Here is a 10,061-nt window from a genome sequence, read left to right on the forward strand (position 1 = left end):
TAAAAACATCGTTTTAGGAATTTCCGTTTTCAACTATGATCCATTTTTGGTAGTTCGGAAATCCAAAACGATTGAATTAGATTTAATTTAAAGCTTTTGAATAAATCTGGAAACATTTAGGAGTGCTGCTGTAATTTACCGATTCTGTCCTAAATGCTGTTTACCGTCGGATTTTCCGTCGGTAAATCTGCCAAAACGTAAAAGAATACCATTTCAGTCCCTTTTTCTCAACTTTTAAGCTTTTAATCCTTAGTATATATATGTATAGTTATGTAATATATGCTTTTCAAATTATTTTAGAACTTTAGCATATATAATTATTTTAGAATATTTGTATATTATTATTTATTCCATTTTTCGATATAAGTATAAGTATATATATGCATTCCTTTTTATTAATTTGGATTATGTTTTAAATGTTAGTTATTTGGTATTTTGGGAAATAATTAATATATACTAGCATACGGTGTTTTTGGTATTTAAAGCTATATTAGTTATGTATATGTATAGTTTTGGAACATTTGGGTTATTTTAATGATTATTGAATAAAATTATTTTTGAATAAGAATTATTTTCTTAGTTATAGGATTTACTTACTATTTTCGCATTTTCAAAGTATAGATATATTGTACCTATTATTTTTATATACATATAGTTCCTTTTGTATTAACTTTTATTTTTCATATTCTATTTTTGATTTAAATGTATATATGTATGTATAAATTATTCTCTTTATTCTTTGAGCCCATTCATGGGTCCATGTTTCAAATGGGCTTTATTTGAGTGTAAATATTAGTTTAAAGGTGTTTATTATTGTAATTATAATAGGTAGAGAGTCCATTAAAGAGGTGGGGAAAATAAATCACAAAAAGAGAGTTTTCAATTGAATTATTTAAACTAATGAGTTTTTTGGATTTCTAAATGTAAATAAATAGAGTCATTCTTGTTAATATTTCAAATCGTCTTCAAAACACCACGTTTTAAAACCTTAATCCGTTCCAAAGGCGGATTAAAGGATCATTGTAATTAAAATCGTTTCCGTTGAGAATAATAGAATTTTTTTGAATCATTTTCTTAAAGGATTTGTACAAAATAAAATTGACTTGTATGTTTAACCACGTTTTCTCATTAAAAGGTTTATCTCAAACGTTTTCAAATACTCGAGTCGTTCCAACGGTGATTCGGGTAAACTTCATCAAACGAGGCTTTAAAACGCACCTAAATCGTTCCAACGACGATTAAGGTGCGAACCATGTAAATAAATTCGTTTTGGGGGGAATAAGTTAGTGTAGTATAAACACACAACATGACATGTAAATAAGCTGTAAATAAATCACTTCTTCCTTTCCCCTCTCTGTGTATGTATAACATAAATGGGTGATTCTTTACTAATGTGGCTTTTCAATAATATATGCTCAAAATGATTTCTAAAAAGAGAAAGAAAAGGGTTTCAAATGAATTTTAAACTTAAAGAAGTATACGATTAGTCCGTTATCGCCTAACATGCTGAGTAGGAGGCCGGTGGTTCATAATCGGGCGATGTCGGGGTGCCTAGTAGCCTTTCTCCGGAAAGGATCTAGCCTTCTCGGCTCGTACCTAAGTTTCCCGAACCCACACGGTCTCCCGCAAGGGATCGGTGTTCATTTTTCCATTCGTGGGTGGCGACTCTTCCATATCTCCGAGCTCCGGTCCTGCTGAGCAGCTTGATTCCACGATTGGTTGCTTTCGGCGCCAATCACCGCTTACGTCGCCATGAGGTTGTCCACCCCCCGGTCCGCCCGGGAGATTAGGCCGCGACACCTCGTCTAACAGTAGGAAAGGGATTGTGGCTCTTAAGCTGGACCTGAAAAAAGCGTATGACCGCTTGAATTGGAGTTTTCTTATGGATAGCTTAAATAGAGTTGGCATTCTTGAGAACTGGAAAAGGCTGATTAAAGATTGTATCTCTTCTCCGGTCTTCCAAGTCCTGATTAATGGAGATATATCTGAGGAGTTCTCTCCTTCTAGGGGTATTCGCCAAAGAGATCCTATGAGCCCCTTTCTTTTTGTTATAGCTATGGAGAGGCTGGCCCTCCTTATTCAAGAGCGGGTGGATAATGGGACCCTCCATCTTGTGTCTATTAATAAGTTTTGCCCTCCTATTTCCCATTTGTTTTTTGCAGACGATGTGATGCTTTTTGTGGAAGGGAATGAAGAGCAAATTAGTGTCATCATGAATATTCTTGATAACTTCTGTGTTGCCTCGGGCCAGAAGATTAACATCCATAAGTCTCGGATGCTCTGTTCTAAAAATATGGATAGAAGTGTTTGCAATAGGCTTAGTGATTTGTCTAGTATTCCCCTTACTCACTCATTGGGTAAATATTTGGGGGTTCCACTCCACAGTGACAGAGTGTCCAAAGCTTCCTTTAAAGAGACTCTGGATAGAACTAGTGGGTTATGTGCTAGTTGGAAAGCCAATTCTCTCTCATTGGCTGGTCGCCTTACCCTAGTTCAATCAGTCAATTGCGCGGCTCCGAATCATATCATGCAAGCTTGTAAATTGCCTGAGCCAGTCCTTAATGATCTGGACAAGATTAACCGCCATTTCCTTTGGGTGAGTCTGGAGAAGGTAAGAAGATCCACCTGGTTCTCTGGAAGGAGGTGTGCCAACCTAAGTCCATGGGTGGTCTCGGTATTAGACAGGCTAAGGATAACAACAAAGTCCTTTTGATGAAGCTCCTTTGGCGTATGTGGCAGTGCCCCTCTTCTCTTTGGGTTCGATTGCTCTGTGGCAAATACAGAAAGGACAAGATTTTTGGAGGTCCGAAAGATAGAGTGGTTAATTGCTCATTTACTTGGAAAGGGCTTAACGCTGTCTTTGCCGAGTTCTGCTCAGGCGTTGGTCTGGAAGTGGGGAATGGTAAATCCATTAGCTTTTGGTTTGATACCTGGATTGGGGATAGACCTCTTATGGAGATCTGTTGCTTTCCCGCCTCCTAGTATCCATAATTGGAGGATTGCCGACGTGGTTGACTCTGATGGGGACTGGCTATGGCCTATGTTTGAGTCTTTCTTTAGCCTAGAGATTCTCCTTAAAATCAGGGGAGTCAAGATAAGCACTCAAGAGGAAGACTTGGATACACATTGTTGGGCCCTGTCCAATAATGGCATTTATTCTTGTAAATCTGCCTTTGAAGCTTTCTCCAGTAATGGGTCTGTTCTTCCCTTGATTTCTTGGAAATCCATTTGGGACATGAAGATCCCTTACAGAATTAGGAGCTTCCTTTGGCTGGGGGTGAAGGATAGGTTACTTACTAATGCTGACAGACACAGAAGGCATCTGGCGGTCTCAGGTGCATGCCGTAGGTGTACAGGCCATATTGAAACCCTTTGCCATGCTCTTAGGGATTGCTCTAAAAGTATCGATGTTTGGAAGAAAGTTCTCCCTCCTCACATTCTTCCTTCCTTCCTTGCCCATCCTGAGACTGATTGTTCTACTTTGGGGTAAGTGGGAAGTTACTGGCCAATTTGGAACATAGGGATATTTTCTTTGCTATTATTTGTCACCAAATTTGGAAGTGGAGAAATGAGGAAATCTTTGATAAGAGGAAGGTTCTTGATTATAACTTATCTGAGTTTTTCTCAAAAAATCTCTTTTCTATTATTGATAGTTTTAAAGGGGATTCCCTGACCAGAGCTACTCAGAAGAAAGAGGTTCATCTTGTCGGTTGGGTTAGACCTAAAGAGGGGGTGGTGAAGCTTAATTCAGATGGCTCTTGTCTCCTTAGTGGGAGAATCGCGGCTGGAGGGGTTTTGAGGGATAGAGATGGAGCCTGGTTGTCTGGTTTTACTCATAAACCTGGGTATGGGCTCTTCCTTTTCGGTTGAGTTATGGGTATCCTCTCTGGTATCAAGCTTGCCAGGAGTCTAGGTGTCAAGAGGCTTTCTGTGGAGTCAGCCAATAAGGAGGTCATTGATATGATCTCCGATAATCATGCTATTTGTCTTAATAGCCAAAACATCATAAAAGTCATTAGGAGGCTTGTTTCCGGCTTTGAGTCTGTTGATTTCAGACATATCTTCAGAGAGCAAAACCGAATTGCAGATCGCCTGGCTGCAGCGGGTCATGAGGGGATGCTGGGAGTTACCACTCTTTCTAATCCTCCTTCTTTTCTTTCTTCTCTTCTTCTTGAAGATAGGGTCGGGGTCAGCTTTCCTAGGTTGATCCCTGGTTAGTTTGTGCTTTGTTGTTTTCTTTCTTTTGTTTACCAAAAAAAAAAATCAACGTTATGTGTAAAATTGTTCTTACCTTCCAAAGTTAGGGGTAAAATTGCACTATTTTAGACGTTAAAGTAAAATTGCTTCAGACCAAAAAAATTGAAGTATTTTTGCACCTTAACCTATATATATATAAGAAGTGAGGTTTGACATTCCATTGCAAGATTACATAAATTTAACTTTTAATTTTTCTATAAATAAATAAAATTATTTATAACTAATTTTAAACTAAACTTAAAATATTACGTTTAAAAAGGTTTAATACATTTCTAGTCCTCTATACTTGTCTAAAAAATCAATTGTTCCTATATACTTTTTAAATAATTTACCTCCTAAACTTATTTAAAGTAACATATTAATTAACCCCTAAAATCCAATATGGCAGAGTAAGAAGAAATTTTAGAAAAATTGAAATATGTTCAGTTAAACAAATTCGAAAGGTTAATAGATCACTTTAAGAAAGTTCATGAATTTAATAGATACATTTAAAAACGTTACTTGACCACTTTAAACAAGTTCGGTGGGTATATATAATTTTTTTTAAAGTATAATAGAACAGTAGATCTTTTTAAAAAATTACATGGGGCTAAAAATTTATTAAGCCTATTTAAAATAGGGAAAATTACAAAATTGGAAAAATGAGAGACTCATTTACATATTTAACTCATTTACTCAACCTACTACATATTTAGATTGTTTTTGTGTGAATTTCCCATAATACCCCTAACCTTTCCTCTCCCCCCTTCTCATTGGTTATGCGAAACGGGCAGCTTTTTCCATTAATGATTCCCAGACTTTTGATTTTCCTATCTTCCTTTAAATTGCAAGACATCTGCAATATTTCTTCAAATCACAATGTATTTCTCTTCTTCCTCTCTTGATTTTCATCTTCCTAATCCTAGAAAACGAAGCCATGGTTCTTCATCTTCCATTTCCTACTCGTTTCTTGGTTTCTTTCTTCTTGTGACCATCGAAGAAATGGCGATTCTACATTATCATCATCGAAGAAATTGTGATTCTACATTATTTTCATAAAAAAATGTAAGTATATACTGTTTCCACTGCGTTTTCCCTATAAATTCACTTAGGATATGCCGTTTTCGCGAAGTTTGCGGGGAGAAATGTATCGAATTAACTCACAAACTTCGCGTAATCATCGTTTCGTGAAGCCAGAGCGTCACATTTCTCTTCACAGAAGTCGGGAAATCATTGTTTCGCTAAGTAAAATCCCCCTCTTTCTTGCATATTTTTTTTTCGCATACTCAGCGAATCCACGTTTCGTGAAGCCAAATCTTCATTTTTTTTCTTGACTAACACGATTAAATTTTCTAAAGGTGGTTGAATACATAACATCCCGCAAGAAGGCGATGTCCTTGGATGCAGATGGGATGACTTCCCTTCTGTACCTTGTGACACATCCATCCCAAAAAGTCTGGACTTCCATTTCTCATCCCAAAAGATATGGACTTCCAATACAAGAAAAATTCCCATCCAGATTTGTTACATCCACTTTAAAGTGGTTAGTTAGGAGTTTATATGTGGCAATCTTGTTGTAAATTTTGATAATGTTATGATTTTAATGTTGGTGAATAAGAGCTTGTACCGTGAGACACATACATTCATCAGTGGTGAATAGAAGCCTATGTATTATGAAGTGATTTGTTAGGAGTTTATTGTGACAATCTTGTTGTAAATTTTTTGATAATGTTATGATTTTAATGTTAGAATTCGTTGTTGTTTGACATTTTTGTTATATACCACTTAGCGAATTTTGTTAAAAACACAACCAGACCTCACATATGCTAATTAAAATCATCAACTAAACCAAACATTAGCTTCGCATGCTTCACATATGCTAGAATCTACGAAATCAGACGGGAGGGAGACAACCGCGCATAAATATTGAGGGTATTATGGGAAAGTCACACAAAAACAGTCTAGATATATAGTAGGTTGAGTAAATGGGTTAAATATGTAAATGGATCTCTCATTTTACCCAATTTTGTAATTTTCCCTTTAAAATATTTTAGTTAATGAAAAAAATTGTTAAGAGCGCAAAACATTCTCCAAGTGTGGGAATTTGATGAATATAGATATGTAATAATGTTTTGATTACCGTAACTATTGGCCAATGTTGTAGTATTATCAAACATGTGGCAAACATTACACATTTAAATTCATGGCTGAGTGGCTAGAGGGGCGCAGAAGTAGGGGCTCGAGAGGAGAAAAGAGCAGGGTCGGCCCAAGCGAGAGTAATAGGTGGTTGTTGCCTCCGATATGACATCTCAAATGTAACGTCGACGCTGTAGACGAATGCCTGATCGGTGCAGGAGCTGTGATACGCGATTCTACCGGACTCTTCCGAGGATGCAGGATCGGGACGTTAGAGGGAGCAGTACCTGCTAAATTAGCAGAATCTCTAGCATTGAAGAAGAGCATGGAATGGGTAAACGTATGTAGTTTTACTGAGGTCAGCTTCGAGGTAGACACCAAAGGTGTGGTGGATGCAGTTCAGTCAAACAAACGGGATTTATCAGAATTCGGATGTGTTATATAGGACATTCGACAACTACTCAAGAATAATCATGGTTTCACTTTGATTTTTGTTTCGAGATTAGCGAATAAGGTGGTCCATATTTTGGCTCGTCACTCTTGTTCACTTGCTAATCCTTTTATTTCTTTTACTGTGCCTGATTTTTTGAGTTGAGCTCTATGCTCGGACTCCGCTATTTAATAAAACTGCATTTTTTTTTATTAATTCAACTAATCAATCATTGGTCTATCTTTTTCTATAATTTACAATACTTTTGGCAGGCCGAAAAAGTAGATTGCAGTTGTAAAACTTAATTATAATGGACTATCACGTGGTGAAAATTCACAAAGTAATAAGGTTGTCAGAATTTCGAGAGCAGTAAAAAAAAATTAAGCTCACAGTAATAGCTTTTATATTAATCCAAGAAAATAAAGTACATTTAATTGGCCGAATTCCTATATGAGTTAACACAATTAAAAGAACATAAATTATTGTATTTTTTTATTGAAAGCGAGGAAGGGGGGAAGATGACAGAGGACATCCCAACGAGGTTGGCACCCCCTGGCCGCCCACCCTCCCCCCAGATATTATTAAAAGAAGAAACCAAGATAAAGTAGATACAATAAGTTCAAAGGCTTAGCAAAACCGATATAAAGTTCTACAAATAAAGTTATCTTGAATGAAGCTAGCGCAAAAATGCGGCGGTGTATCCCACCAAGTTGCAACGGAGCTAGAACGACCGAAGCTTGCCAAAGCATCGGCTACCTAATTCCATTCACGAAAAATATTTATTATTTATTTATTTATTTCAATAAATTACTGTATAGTTAATTTAAAAGCAAGTTAAATGATTACCTTAGGATCAAGTTAACCATATTTCATATGTGAATAATGTGAAACTGAAACACGAAATGAAAAGTAATTTTTATTAGAAGATTAAAATTGTCTTTATCTGAATTCATTTAATAATTTCAAGGTAAATTAAAAATAAGTACATAAAGAAATAATATATGAAAATAAGCTCAATGTTTTTGGAGAAGTGTCATGTTATCCCCAACATATAGAATAACATCATTTTAGCATCACTCTTTTAGAAATGCTACCATTGATCTCTGAGAAATAAAATTTGAGACTAAATTGATAAACATTAAAATTAAAATGGTGTTATTTTGTACATCGGGTTAAAATTCACAATTCTCTAATAATCTTGTGTAAATGTGTGTGTGGTTAAGATTAATCAGCTCATACATATTGAACTTGTTTTATTTTATTGATTATAAATGGTTTGATTACAATAATTTAAAGGAAAAAAATAATTGAAAATTACAAACAAATTGATGCATCATAATTGATCGATCTTGCTAGCAGTATGTTAATTCGGTTGAATGATAGAAAGCTGGGGTTCTATAAATCTTTTGATTCATCTTTCCAATCAGAATAAGGTTTAAAAACACAAAAGTACAACACTTTAAAACTTGGCAAAATTTACCTTGCTTCATCTTTCTAAACTTTATGGCTCATCCTGTGCCATTCTCAAATCCCAAGATATCAGAGTAAAAAGAATACATACTTTTATGAATCGTTGAATTTTTTGCTCGTTTGAAGATGAGATGGTGGGTGGTGAACTAAATTGTTTCAAACATCTATTAGCATCAATTGCTGTATCGTATGCTGCACCTTCTACTAGTAGATAATTACTTGCTTCTAATTGTCTAGGTACAGTATCCTTGAGATTAATGTTGTTCTTATCAAAAGAAGCTAAACACTTGGAATATCTTTCTTTCAACACATTGTCTGTAGTTTGATTAACCAAAGATCGAAACACGCCATAATTCTCTAAACATGTATTTTGAGTTTTATTCAAGAACATTTTCAAAAGATTGCGAACACGATCCATGTCCTCTGAAGGTCTTGGATCTGAATTCAGATATTCGAAACAAAATGTAGAATCCTTGATGTCAGAACAAATTTGTTTCTTTTCCTCTTCCGTAACATCCACATCCTTAAGCTCATATTCTGCTAAACAAGGGCAAATCACTAAAATTGCCAATGAAAACACACTAATAAAACCATACAATGAGAGATTCATATTTCTTTTTTCACCTTTAGCCTATTTTGATATTAACAATGTAAAATATGTCTTGTATTTATAGAAGCTCTCTTTTCTGGTCAAATTTACTGGATGATCTATTTTTAGGAAAGAAAACTAAATTTAGAAAGAAAAAAAATTAAACCTTTGTCTTTTTCATTTAGTGTATATGTATTAAAATTACATCCACAAATAAAAGTTGAATCAGTCTTGTATTTTTTTGGTAACTTCAAAAAAAAAAACTTAAGTTGTACAATAAAAAAAATGAAGTTTGAGGTCTCAAATTTCCATATTTTTTAATAATTAAGATTTGAACGCATCTTTGTTATTTTCTATTGTCTTAGATTAGTTTAAAAACTATCATTATTATGTTAAACTTTATAGTTTCGAATCATGAAAATCCTATTAGTTGGTGAAATTTCAGCACATAATATTAAACTGAGGGGGCATTTACAGGCGAAAGTATATGAGAGATTATAATTTAAACTATTATTATGCATTAACTATTAGCTTTAACTTTTAGGTATTTTACTAAATTTCTATTGTATAATAGCAAACTGAAACAAAATTTGTTTTGGAGTAATAACATGGCAATGGAATTGGGAATATCTTCGTACTTACAGGTGAATTTTATTAACTAGACATGAGTTTTGTGCTTTAAATCTATGTTATCATGTTTTTTTTAATTCTTCCATTTCAAAAAAAAAATATTTGATAAGTAGAAAGAAACTATGAACTAGTTGAGTAAATTGTTTGTATAAAACAAACATAATGAGAAAAAAGCATTTACTTAGTTGTACGTGCTAGCAGCTAAAAATCGAATCATGAGTGAAGTGTGGGATTGCAAATCAGACCAGTAAATTGGTGTCATGTATGAGTTAGCAAGGTATGTCCTTGAATCATGCTAAGGGACCATGAGTAATTCTGGCTAGTAAATTGGTATCATGTATGGTTAGCCAGGTACGTCCTAAATCATGCTAAGGGACTATGAATGAAGTGTGGGATTACAACTCTCTTACAGAAGAGCAAATATCACCATCCACTTGATTAGTGAAGCCGATAAGTGTGTCCATACCCAAATGAAACAATTTGAATTTGCGTATTCAATCTTATTAGTTCATTATAAGATCAAGAAATGTCCGATCAACATATGAGGGTGATAGATTTGTGCCTCTTGTT

At 34.8% G+C, this 10,061-nt stretch overlaps 1 long non-coding RNA gene across 1 annotated transcript; it reads right to left on the reverse strand.

The window, feature by feature from the left end:
- Window positions 1-7,426: 7,426 nt before the first annotated feature.
- On the reverse strand, window positions 7,427-8,896 carry LOC136227902 (uncharacterized). The gene is made up of 3 exons (XR_010688323.1): window positions 8,283-8,896; window positions 7,649-7,692; window positions 7,427-7,558 (listed from the first exon to the last, which is right to left on the reverse strand). It is a non-coding gene; the product is annotated as an uncharacterized lncRNA (long non-coding RNA).
- Window positions 8,897-10,061: the final 1,165 nt, after the last annotated feature.

This window comes from Euphorbia lathyris, chromosome 4 (genome assembly GCF_963576675.1).
Source record: "Euphorbia lathyris chromosome 4, ddEupLath1.1, whole genome shotgun sequence".
Taxonomy (NCBI): Eukaryota; Viridiplantae; Streptophyta; class Magnoliopsida; order Malpighiales; family Euphorbiaceae; genus Euphorbia; species Euphorbia lathyris.